Source organism: Pistacia vera, unplaced genomic scaffold, assembly GCF_008641045.1.
Source record: "Pistacia vera cultivar Batoury unplaced genomic scaffold, PisVer_v2 Contig212, whole genome shotgun sequence".
In the NCBI taxonomy this organism is placed as follows: Eukaryota; Viridiplantae; Streptophyta; class Magnoliopsida; order Sapindales; family Anacardiaceae; genus Pistacia; species Pistacia vera.
In genome coordinates this window covers 1,551,293-1,564,907 of record NW_022196016.1, presented here as the reverse complement: position 1 = coordinate 1,564,907, position 13,615 = coordinate 1,551,293, and the positions used below count along the sequence as shown (strand labels likewise).

The window sequence follows — 13,615 nt, the reverse complement described above, 5'->3', positions numbered from 1 at the left end:
GAACTAGTTCCTACCTCCATATGGATCATTGCTTCACAGCCATATGCTAACGAAAAGGGAGTTTCTAAGGTGGAGGTTCTTGAAGTTGTTCTATAGGCCCACAAGACTTCAGGGAGGTCGTCGACCCAATTTCCTTTGGCTACGCCAAGCTTTGCCTTCAAAGTATGCTTAATGGTTTTGTTAATGACTTCAACTTGACCATTTGCTTGCGGCCTTGCGACGGAGGCAAACTTTTTGTGAATACCCAGCTCGTCGCAAAACTGCTTAAACTCCTCGTTGTCGAACTTTTTTTTGTTGTCGGATATAAGGGTATGAGGAATTCTGTAGTGGCACACGGTGTTCTTGAAGATGAAGTCCTTGAGCTTTCTAGTCGTGATCGTGGCTAATGGTTTGGCTTTAACCCATTTGGTGAAGTAATCCACAACGATCACAACATATTTTACTCCCCTTTTACCAACTGGCATAGGGCCAATGAGATCGATCCCCCACATGGAGAACGGCCGGGGGCTGGTCATAGTTGTCAGTTGGTGAGAGGGGGCCCACGATATGTTCGAGAACCACTGGCATTTGTCACACTTCTTGACAAAGTCGTATGCATCTTCTTGGATTAGGGGCCAGTAGTACCCTTAACGAACAACTTTATTTGCAAGAAATCATGCGGCGGTGTGATTACCATAGACCCTTTCGTGTATCTCTCTCAGGATGTAATCTGTCTCTTCGTTGTCTACACATCGGAGTAGAGGGACACTAAACCCTCGCCTGTACAGCTGATCCCCAATGAGGGTATAATGAGCAGATCTTGTTTGGATGGTCCTTGCCTCGACATTGTCGTCGAGCAAGGTCCCATCTTTGAGATACCAAATGATAAGAGTCATCCATAAGTTTGACTCTGTTATATTCACGGCCTGTTCGATCGGGCTGATATTGAGGATCTCAATGAATCGAACAGGAATGCTCTCTAGTGTATCCGAGTCCAATGATGAGGCTATCCTTACTAAGGCATTTGCCACAGAGTTACTATCTCTAGGGATCTGCGTGATTGTCAAGTGTTTGAATGGCTCGAGTGCCGCCCTAGCTTTCTCCAAATAGCTGATCATGTTTTCTTTCTTGGCTTAATACTCCCCCAAAATCTGGTTTACGACTAGTATGGAGTCGCTATTGATACTAATCGTGGTTGCGCCCATTTCCCTGGCCAACCGCAGGCCAGTGAGCAAAGCTTCATACTCGGCCTCATTATTGGTCGCTTTGAAACCGAACCGGAGAATGCCATTAATGCGAGCCCCTTCGGGACTAAATAGGAGAAGACCTACCCCGGCCCTCTTTCTGTTCGATGATCCATTAAAGTAGAGGCTCCAGATTGACAGGTTTTGGATAGTTTCTTAGATGACTTCACTGGACTGTTGTTTCAACTCGCTCGTCGGGTGATGCGAGAGCTCTGATATGAAGTCGGCAATAGCCTGCCCTTTGATAGCTACTCTCGGTCTGTAATGGAGATCGAACTGACTGAGTTCCATGGCCCATTTAAGCAATTTACACGATGCCTCTGGTTTTTGGAAGACCTGCCTGAGCGGGTAGTTGGTCATTACGTGAACTGTATAGGCATGGAAATAAGGTCAAAACTTTTGGGAAGCGATCATCAAGGCATAGGCTAATTGCTCCATTTCTGGATACCACATCTCGGCATCCAATAGATTCTTGCTCGCATAATATACAGGCCATTGCGTTCTGTTCTCTTCCCGAACTAAGGCTGCACTAACCGTGAACTATGAGATGAACAGGTACAAAAAGAGGATCTCTTGCGTGAGAGGCTTGGACAGAAGTGGTGGCTTCCCGAGGTGTTCCTTTATTCTTTGGAATGCCTGCTCACACTCGGGGGTCCATTCGAACTTCTTATTGGCCTTGAGTACATTGAAGAATGGCAAGCATCGGTTTGTTAGCCTTGATATGAAGTGACTTAGCGCTGTTATTCGCCCATTCAGGCTCATGACCTGTTTTTTGTTGGTCGGGCTCTTCATATCGAGGAGAGCTTGGATCTTTTCAGGGTTGATCTCAATTCCCCATTGGTTAACCATGTACCCTAGGAACTTTCCCGAGGATACTCCGAATGAACATTTGAGGGGGTTCAGCTTCATTCAAAACTATCGTAGGATGTCGAATATCTCAGCGAGATGCGCTATGTGATCTGAAGTGACATGCGACTTGACAAGCATGTCATCCACATAGACCTCCATCATTCTACCGATCTGTTCGAAGAACATTCGGTTAACCAGCCGCTGGTAAGTTGTGCCAGCATTCTTTAGGCCAAAGAGCATAACTCTATAATAGTACAGTCCCCGGTCTGTAACAAATGATGTATGCTCTTCGGTCAGTGCGTACATCAGAATTTGATTGTACCCAGAGTACACGTCCATGAAACTTAGCAGCTTGTGCCCTGAGGTGGCATCCATGTGCTGATCGATCCTTGGCAGGGGAAAGCTGTCTTTAAGGCACACCTTGTTGAGGTCAGTGAAGTCGACACAGATTTTCCATTTGTAATTAGGCTTCTTCACTAGGACCGGGTTGGCAACCCAAGTTGGGTAGAGTGCTTCTCGGATGGATCCACTCTGAAGGAGGTTATTTACCTCGAGTTTCAAGGCACCGTACCACTCCGGATCCATCGCTCTCCTCTTTTGATGAACCGGCTTGGCTTTGCTGTCGATGGTCAACGCATGGCAAATAACGTCCGGGCTGATCCTGACCATATCTGTATGTGACCATGCGAACACATTGATATTTTTCCTGAGGAAGCTAGTCAGTTCGCTGGCGAGCTGCGGGTTGAGATTGTTCCCAATCCTTAACACCCTGCTCGGTTTGTTCTGGTCGACCAGTACTTCAAACAGGTCCTCAACTGGCCCGCTAGAAGGGCACTCCTGAATGCGAAGATCCATATTATCCTCAGCTAGGCTAGGCTGTGGCTCGATCTGACTGATTGCCATTGCCTATCTGTGATTGTCGCGTGAGGTGCCTTTCCCTTTGCACGCCATCTATATTGCTTTCACATAGCAGTCGCGAGATGCGCGCTGAGACCCGCTAACTTCCCCAATCCCCGTCGGGGTGGAAAACTTCATCTTCAGATGGTAAATCAAAGTGACTGCCTTAAAGTGTCTTAGTAGAGGTCACCCTAGGATTCCATTAAAGGCGGATGGGCAATCCACTACCAAGAACTCGATTACCTTGGTCACTTTGTCGAAGTCACCCAGCGTGATTGGGAGTGAGATCGTTCCTTAGGGGAGCAAGTGGTCCCCTGTAAAACCATATAAAGGGAATGAGGCAGGCTCCAGGTTGGCGTCGTCCAAATTCATTCTTTCGAAAGTTGAAGCAAACAGGATGTTCACAACACTTCCTTTATCCACTAACATTCTGTGAATATTATGGCACCCTATGAGGGGTGTGATCACAAGGGCGTCATTGTGGGGATGATGCAGTCGAGCCGCGTCCTTTTCAAAGAAGGAGATTTCCTCCTCCCTGCGAACTTTTTGTGGTCGTTGCGCTGTGCTCATCACTCTGATAGGGTCGTGATGGGCTTCGTAAGCATACCTTTCTTGGGCACCTCGCGAGTTCCCTGCGAGGTACGATCCCCAAAGATTAAATTAAGGGTGCACACCCCTTTGCGATCACGATGCTTCTTACTCGGTTCCCCCTGATTTTTCTCTCTCGAAGGAGCGGAGTCATCAATATATTCCTTGAAGTGTCCCTGCTTATTGAGGTCTTCGATCGCTTGCTTGAGAGCTTGGCACTCATCGGTATGGTGCCCATTATCCCAATGATAGCGATAATATTGTTTATTGTTCGTGGCCGATGGGGGATTTTTCATAGGCTCAAGTTCTCCGAGCAGGCTGGCTTCTTCTGACTTGTAAAGAATAGCCGATACAAATGCATTCAAGGGAGTATATTGGTTCTTGTCACGATCGCGACGAGAAACTGGGGCATAAGACTTTCTGGGCTCATAGCGCGGCTTCTTTCCTTTTCGTTGATCGTCAAGAGCCCATCTGCGATTAACTCTCATTCGTTCCTCCTGACTAGGCACACTACCTAAGGCGCCGCAGTCGCGGCGATGAAGTGCCACTACAAAACTTTTAATACGGAGATATTTCTCCGCAAGGTTGTAAAAGCGAGTAAGAGAAATATCATCCTCAGCCTGTAGCTCTTTCCACAGGTCGGTCTGTGGACAAACTCCTGCTATGATGAGAGTCCGAACAGACTCTTCGGGAGTGTGAGCTACTTTGTTAAGTTCTCTGTGGAATCGATCTATATATGATTGGAGGGATTCGTCCCTCTCGTGCCTTATATTGCTAAGATAGCTCAAAGGCATTGAGAACTTTCTGTTCGCTTAGAAGTGCCTCAGGAACGTCGTGCTTATCTAATGCCACAAATTGATAGATCCTGTCGCGAGTAACCTAAACCATCGTTTGGCATGAGAGGTCAAGGTCACTGCCAGACAACGGCACTTTGCCAAATTCAAGACCTGGTGAAGCTCTATCAGGTCATTGAATTCATATAAGTGATCCTGCGGATCAGAATTTCCATCGAACCCCCGCATGTCGGGCATTCTAAATCTCGATGGGAGTGGGAAGGCTAAAACCGTCGGAGAAAAGGGAGATGTTGATACGACCTACCCTTGCTCATACTGTTGAGCTTTTAGTTGATCAAGAGCTCGCTGCAGCTTTTTGATTTGAGGAATACTTTCTGCGATATGGGTGCGACCCTCACTTCTACGGTTGAGGAATGATCATAGGTCGAATTCCTCCTCTGCCAGCAGTTCCGGCCAATCTTGACACACGTTGAGTAGAGCCGTGTGATGGCACTGCGTTATTCAGGGAACTTTCACTACCTCTGCAGTGGTGCGAACCGACCCGCGGAGTGTGGTAACTTCCCATACGACAATCAGGATTGTTCTGGCGGTGATTAGAATTGTCCCGCCCAGCACATTTGTGGGGGTTTTCACGCAACATGGCATGGGATAGCTCGGGCTGTATCCTTTCACCGAGTCTCAACGCCACAGGTATTCTACTTGGGGCGTGGTCGTGTTCGCAAGGCCTTTGGAGCTTTTAGGCCCATTTTTCGCCACTTGCCTACCCTTTCTTTGACGCGCTACAGTGCTCGCGGCATAGGCTATCGCCCTTTGCTGAGCTTTCGCGTGACTTGCAGGTGTTTTTGGCGGTTGCACCACCGCATTTGATCTGGGTTGCGTACCCTGGTCCAAACGGTCCAATCTTTGCATGACTGTTTGGAGAGTATTGTTGAACCTCTCCAGGTAGCTTAGAACAGCAGGGTTAAGTTGTGAACTTGACGGGATGTCCCCTGCGGCGGTCTATGGGACTGAGGGTACCCCTGGAGAGGTGTCCTCCTGCACTTGGGGAATGCCCTCAGTATTCTGGTTGGTTCGTTCAGGTTCAAATCAGTGAGCCATTTGCTATTGTACAACCGATGAGTTAGAGATTCTCCTGATGAAGGATGAATACTAAATCAAGGCCCTTCTTCTAGTGCCAAACTGTTGATGTTGGATTTTGGACACCATCTAAACGCGCATGTGCAATGCTAAGTAGGCCCAGAAGACACACGTGAACGGTTTGAATGTGAGTGAAAGAGAATGACAAGACTATTTTTAAAGTTGTTCAGATGCTTTAAGGAAGCAAGTCCTACGTCCACTGATATGTATTAATGTTAGCGACCTGGTCATGGTCAGCGAGCTGACTTTACAAATGATGTTTACAAGTGAGAGAGAGAGAAATACAGTATATGCTATTTCTTTGAGAGATTAGCTAATCCCGAAATTGAGAGAGGAACTTCAATTTATAGTGGGATGGATTAAGGTGATGATTGCCAAATCTGTGAGTTGGTGGGATTATCCGTACAAATCTTCTTCTATGTCCTATTACTCTTTTTCCAGAACGATTTGCACGATTTGGTGCATGCAATTGGACACGTGGAAGCTTTCCAGCTCACGGCTGGCCTAACACGCGGCGCCCATTATACTGACAGAAGCAGGTTGCTCCTTTGTGATGTGACTTGGCTATGGGTTCCCAGGTTCTGACTTTTGCATGCTGACCTGATCCACGTCAGCCCTGCTTTCCTTAGGTATAACATTGTTAGACTAGGAATCCATTTGTTAAATTTGAAGTACTAAAATTTCTTTAGTTTCCAATTACTTTTATATGTTTTTGAATTTATATTAAAGATTATTTTCTTCTTCTTGAAATGAATATGATCAGGACATGTTTGTAGCTGCAGAGGATAGTTCAACTGCAGCTATTGAGTGGATACTTTCAGAACTTTTCAAACATCCTGAGACTATGGGGAAAGTACAAAAAGAGTTGGAAAATGTCTTGGGACTAGACAGGATGGTAGAAGAATCAAATTTGTTGAACCTAGAATACTTAGACATGGTTGTGAAAGTGTTAGTGTATATTAGTGTATGCCCTAGAAACCATTTGTATTGTCGGTTTCAGAGCATTTTGTCTTGTATCTATATATATATAAAATAATAGAAGAAAGAGTTCTTCAATTCATATATATAAATTGCTTCCTTTATTCATCAAAAGACACCCTATCATGATACTTAACTATTCTAATATGACCAGATACCTAAAGTTTTGCGGTCTGACCACAAGGTTACTTAGTGGTTTATCACTATTGGCATAACACTTATTATGGTTGTTCAAAACCAGTTAACCAATTTTGTGAATCGAACCGATTTTTCAGTTCAGGAATTTTCCTGAATCGAAACCAAACCGATTAAGGGGAAAACCAGTTAGTAAAAACCGATGAACCAGTATTGAATTAGTTTTAGTTTAATTAATATTGTTGATGCGTGATTTTGACACCAACGAAAAGCACGTGTGAAATGTTGAGTTGGCCCCCAGAAGACACACGTGAATGGTTTGGAAAAATGAAAGTAAATGCAGTGAGAAAGGAGTTTTAAAGTGGTTCGGATGCTAAGGAAGTGAATCCTACGTCCACTGATATTTTATTAATGATAATGGTCAGGTCGCTTTAGACGACTGACTTTACACTGATGATACAAGGTATTAAAGACTGTCTTTTCTAGAGAGAGAGAGAGAGTTTGTCAAGAGTAAAAATGTGCGAATCCTCTTAATGAGAGAGGAGCTCCCATTTTATAATGGGATGCCTTGAGGTAATGATCACTGAATCTACAAGTTGGTGGGATGATCCGTGCAAATCCTTCGTTTAGAGTAATTCACGTGATTTGCTGCAGGGGTTGGACACGCGGGATCATCACAACTCCTTACTGGCCTGACGTGCACCCATTACTCTGACGGAAGCAAGCTGTGGGTGCCACCATGATCACATGAAGCAGTTGCATCAGAATGGCAGTAGGCTCTTCCCGAGGTCTGACCTTGCGCACTTAACTGGGCGCCATGTCAGCCCTATGTTCCCAAGCATAACAGAAGTCCCCTAGTTTTTAAGGTTTGAGAACCGAATGTTGGAAACTACAAGTCATGCTGTAATTGGATGATTCCTGGAGATTCTAGAAATCCCGACCTGCCTGAAAGTAGGTCGGGATGGCACTTTTTTGAGAACAACCTCGCATGTTCATTGTTTGCAGGGGACGAATGACTTGATTTCGTCAGACGTCACTTGTTGTCCTTTTGTCATGGGTGCATTAAATGAAGCAGTCCTTGCGCTGACAGATGTGCCCTGTGCATGATAAGTGCCAGCCAGATGCATTAAATGCGTTATAGACTGACACAGTACGCCTTATAAGGACATTAAATGCGTAGTACGTTGGAACGACGCCCCTTATCAGAGCATTAAATGTGGATTTGAAACGCAATTAATGCTCTGAGAAAGAGAGAATGGCCGTCATTTGGGCTTTTCAATGGAAGAGATGAAGGTCTGACTTTATCCAGTCGTGACGCTCACTCTTCCTCACTGATGCGTGACACGTGGCCATGATCAACGGTGAGAAACCTTTGCCATCCAAACGTCGTTTCGATTCCAAGAAACCCAAGCGCAAATTCATACGCTATAAAAACCTCGAGTCGTTCTCAGGCAATGTCACTAGAGCCTTTTTTTTTTTTTTTTTCCTTAGAGAGTAAAAGATTTTCGCAAACTTGGAATCTTTGCCTTTCAAACCAGCGTTTTTCCAGTATCCGAAGAAAAAGCTATTCTCATACTTTGAGAGGTAAGAGCTTTTCCCTGTCTTTGTTTCGTTATTTTCCATGGTTGAATGGCGTCTGTCTTCCGGTAGCCTATCGGAGACGAGATGCTTAGGTCGGGTTCGAGCCATGAATGGCGGCTTGAATCATGCCGTTAGGGTTTCCTTTGGAATTTAGGGAGTTTGTTTCCTCCCACATCATCGTACGAAATAGCGTACAGTGGCTAAATGACCTTTCTACTTGTCCCTTTTGCAGACCAGCAAAATGGACCCCTCAACAACCAGATCTGAACAGGGAACCGATTCATCCCCATAGGGTGTTCCAAACATCCCTATCGAGGTCTTCTCGGTGCTTACCGGGGAAGAGCTCGAGAGGGTAATAAAGCAGTACGCTATCGAGGTGGATGCTTTCCTCGACGTGGCGTACTTATCGCGGTACCAGCTAAGTGGTCTGGCCACGGTCTCCGAGGAGATCATCAAGGTTGGGGGACTTATCCCCTTCCACCATTTTATCAGGTCACTTTTGGACCACTTCGGGGTTGCGCCGATGTAGTTGACCCCGAACGCGTACGTCATTGCTGTTGCAATATACATCGCGTGCCAAGAAAACAGACTAGGCGAGCTGTCGTGATGGAGCTCAGCTGCTCGTATTATTTGAAGAAGAGTAAAGACAAGGACTCTTACTACTTGTCCAGGCGACCTACTATCGCCGATGGGATACACAGCTATCCGAGTAACGTGGGGGCCTATGAAACGAAGTTTTTCTTCTTTCGTTACGATGGCCATTGCCGCTTCCAGGATCCGAGTAGGCCTCTTTCTCTTTTATTTTATTTTACACTCGAAATGTGCTTTGCTAACAACCTATTTCCTTTCTGACAGTTAACAAGACGACCGACCTAGGGCTGCTCTTCGATAGAAGTAGGATTCTGCATTTTGGATCCCTACCCAAGGACAAGTGCCATGCAAAGAAACTCGTGACGACCGCGAGTTTGCGAAAATACGATTTCTTTAACCCAAACACGTCGTTAAAGCCCCCATTGTGTAAGTCCTGCTAACTGATCTCTTTCTGGTCGTGAAATAAGATAACTTTGCTACTGATGCTTTGCATGTAGCGACTATTCCTCCGAAGGAGTCAGGGCAGCCGTGACGAAGGCAGATCACTTTCCCTCGGACAAGGAAAGCCAAAGCAGCCGAACCTACTTTGATAGTCCCACCGGTTGAAGGCGCAACGTCGGGCCCACCGACGTAACCTTGCTAGACTCCTCAGGCACAGCTGTCAGAGGACGTACCAACACGAAAAACGAAGGATTCTGAGTAGTCTCCCGCTTGGCCGAGGCTGAAGATAACGGCCCAACGGAAGAAGAGGAAACAGATTTAGGTCGAAGAATCAGAGACCGAATCTGAGGTCGACCAATCAAAGAGGTCGCAACCGCATGAGAGCAAGTCGGGCAAGGCACCTATGGACAATATGACGGCTGCTGAGGCCGCGAAGAAGGATACTCCAGTGCTGGACTCACTAGGAAACCTGTCGGAGTACCTGCAGCCGGTGGTCTACGCCCTATTGGAATGCGGACTCTCGAAATCGTTTGTGCAGTTCGCAAGTTCTAGCGACGTGGACCTAATGTCCACATCGGTCCAACACTTAAGCAAGGTGAATGAACTGTCCTCAGCGAGGACTTCCCTTAGCTTCTTTTGATTAGCTAACTCTTTCTTTCTTTGTTCGTAGGCTCTTCTCTCCATGCAAATGTCCATGGAAAATGTTTAACTGGAAGCCGAAAAGGGAGGTGTTGCTCTGAAAGAAGAGAACGCAGTGCTCAAACGAAGCCTGGAAGCTACCAAAACAGAGAGAAACTTGTCTTCTGAGTCGGCGAACAGGTACCTGAATGAAAGAGACGCGGCTCTTCGTATGGTGGATTTCCAGAAAGCGCAGCTCGAGAAGCAGAGAGAGGAAGTAAAAGAGCTACAAAGAACCATAGCTAGACTCTCCAAGGAGGCCGAGGAGAAGGACCAGGAGCTCAAAGCGACCTCTCTGTAGGTCTTACAAATAGAGCAAGAGAGGGACGCCTCCGAGAAGGAAAGGCAAGCCCTCGAAGTTGAACTTCAGGAAAGTCAAGAAAGAGTTGCTTCCTTAACGCAAGAGATGCAGGATCAAGCAACGGAGGTCGAGGAGAAGGCTGCCGAATGGGTAATCGACTCTATTTATGCCTTACGACCGAAGAATCCGCGACTTGACTTGTCCAACCTCCCGGAAGACTAGCAAGACACACTTATGTCCATGGTGCGGGAGGATGATGAAGCGGCGGCCTCCAGAGTAGGAGGTTTAGGACACGCCCCGGATAAACCCTCAGCCAACTAGCCCTAGGATGACGAGGTCGACCCTCTAGGAGCCGGATTAGGGCTTATAGCTATGTCATTTTGCCTGTTGTACGCCACATTAATGAAATACATTTCTGCTTTTACAATGTTTGTTTGCTTTATTATACATGAGTACTTCCTGATTGATCACATTTACTGAAACAAGTGTGATGACATAACACATTCACACGAACAAGATTACATGCGAACAAAATGACACTTTACAAGGGAATTATTTACAAAAATTGCAAGTTAATTTATAAGGAAAACTGAGTTCAAAATTACTGATAGTATGGTCGAAGGTGCTCAGCATTCCAAGCTCAGGGTACCTTGGAACCGTTCAGCCTTTTAAGGTGATAAGTCCTCGGTCTTATCATTTTTTCGATGCGGTATGGACCTTCCCAGTTCGGTCCTAACACTCCTGCACTTGGTTCCCTGGTACCGAGAAGAACTTCCTTTAGAACAAGGTCGTCGACCTGGAAGTCTCTTCGCCGGACCTTTGAATCGAAGAACCTCTTCACGCGTTGCTGATAGGCTGCTGTCCTTAGCGATGCCTTGCCGCGATGTTCTTCAATAAGGTCTAGGCTTGCTCTCATAAGTGCTTCATTATCAGACTTATTATACAAGTCCCTCCGAAGTGAACCTGTTCCCACCTCTACAGGGATCATCGCTTCGCATCCGCATGCTAGCGAAAAAGGTGTTTCTGAGGTGGAGGTTCTTGGAGTAGTTATGTACGCCCATAGGACTTCAGGGAGATCGTTAGCCCAATTCCCTTTGGCTGCTCCAAGTTTGGCCTTCAGAGTGTGCTTGATGGTTTTGTTGACAGCTTCAACTTGGCCATTTACTTGTGGCCTTGCTATTGAGGCAAACTTTTTATGGATGTCTAGCTCGTCACAAAGCTGTTTGAATTTCTCATTGTCAAACTATTTCCCGTTATCCGAGATGAGGGTATGAGGAATTCCGTAGCGGCACACAATATTCTTGAAAACGAAGTCCTTGAGCTTTCTGGTCATGATTGCAGCTAGCAGTTCAGCTTTGACCTATTTGGTGAAGTAATCTACCGCGACCACGGTATAATTGATTCCCCCTTTACCGACTGGCGTGGGACCGATGAGATCGATCCCTCACATGGAGAAAGGCCAGGGGCTAGTCATGGTTACTAGCTCGTGGGAGGGAGCTCGCGGTATATTCGCGAACCGTTGGCACTTATCACACCTTTTGACAAAGTTGTAGGCGTCATCTTGGATTCGGGGCCAATAGTACCCCTGACGAACAACCTTGTTCGCAAGAGATCGCGCGGCGGTGTGATTACCGCAGATCCCTTCATGTATCTCCCGCATGATATAATATGCTTCTTCGCTGGTCACACATCAGAGGAGAGGGGCACTAAACCCTCGCCTGTACAACTGGTCTCCGATGAGGGTATAGCGAGCAGATCTCGTTCATAGAACCCTTGCCTCGACCTTATCGTCAGGCAAGATTCCATCCTTGAGATACCGAGTAATGGGGGTCATCCATGAGTCCGAACCCGTTACATTCACGGCCTGTTCGATTAGGCTGATACTGGGGATTTCGATGAATCGAACAAGGATGCTTTATGGTGCATCCGAGTCTAATGATAAGGCTATCCGAGTCTAATGATAAGGCTATCCGAGTCTAATGATAAGGCTATCCTCGCCAATGCGTCCGCCACATAATTGTTTTCTCTGAGAATCTGAGTGATTGCGAAGTGCTTGAACGGCTCGAGTGCGGCCTTAGCTTTCTTCAGATAGTTGATCATGTTATCTTCCTTGGCTTGATACTCTCCTAAAATCTGGTTAACGACCAGCATGGAGTCACTATGGACGCTGATCGCGGTTCCGCCTATTTCTCTGGCCAACCTAAGTCCAGTAAGCAGAGCTTCGTACTCGGCCTCATTATTAGTTGCTTTGAAACCGAACCGGAGATGCCATGAATATGGGCCCCTTCAAGACTCAACAAGAGAAAACCTGCTCCAGCCCTCTTTCTGTTCGATGATCCATCAATGTAGAGGTCCACGTCGAGAGATTTTGAACAGTTTCCTGGATGACTTTGTTGGGCTGTTCCGACTCGTTCACTGGATGATGCGAGAACTCTGAGATGAAGTCGGCAACAACCTGCCCTTTAATAGTTGCTCTTGATTTGTAATGGAGATCGAACTGGCTGAGTTTCATGGCCCATTTGAGCAATTTTCCCGACGCCTTTGGTTTTTGGAGAACCTGCCTGAGCGGGCAATTAGTCAATACGTGAACTGTATGGGCATGGAAGTAAGGTCGCAGCTTTCGGGAAGCGATCAGCAAGGCATAGGCTAATCGATCTATTTCTGGATACCGCATCTCGATATCCAACATACGCTTGCTTGTGTAATATACTGGTCATTGCGTTCCATTCTCTTCTCGAACAAGAGCTGCATTGACCGCGAACTGCGAGACGGACAGGTACAAAATGAGGATCTCTTGTAGGAGAGGTTTGGACAGAAGTGGTGGATTCCCGAGGTGTTCCTTTATTCTCTAGAAGGCCTGTTCGCACTCGGGAGTCCATTCGAACTTCTTATTGGCCTTGAGTACATTGAAGAATGGCAAGCAACGATCTGTTAGCCTTGATATGAAGCGATTTAGCGCCGCTATACGCCCGTTCAGGCTCATAACCTGTTTTTTGTTGGTCGGGCTCTTCATATCGAGGAGAGCTTGGATTTTTTCGGGGTTGATCTCAATTCCCCGCTGGTTAACCATGTACCCTAGGAATTTTCCCGAGGATACTCCGAATGAACATTTGAGGGGGTTCAACTTCATTCGGTATTGCCAGAGGATGCCAAACATCTCAGCAAGATGTGTTACATGATCTGAAGCGACATGGGATTTTACCAGCATGTCGTTTACGTAGACCTCCATCAATCTGGCTATCTATTCAGAGAACATCCGGTTAACTAGTCTCTGGTAAGTTACACCAGCGTTCTTGAGGCCGAATGGCATAACTTTGTAATAGTACAATCCCCAATCTGTAATAAAAGATGTATGCTTTTCGTCTGGCCCGTACATAAGAATTTGATTGTATCCCGAGTACGCATCCATAAAACTTACCAGC

At 46.4% G+C, this 13,615-nt stretch overlaps 1 pseudogene; it reads left to right on the top strand.

Annotated features, from left to right (window-relative positions):
- The window catches only part of LOC116129530, a 37,339-nt pseudogene extending 29,631 nt beyond the window's left edge, over positions 1 to 7,708 (top strand).
- Positions 7,709 to 13,615: the final 5,907 nt, after the last annotated feature.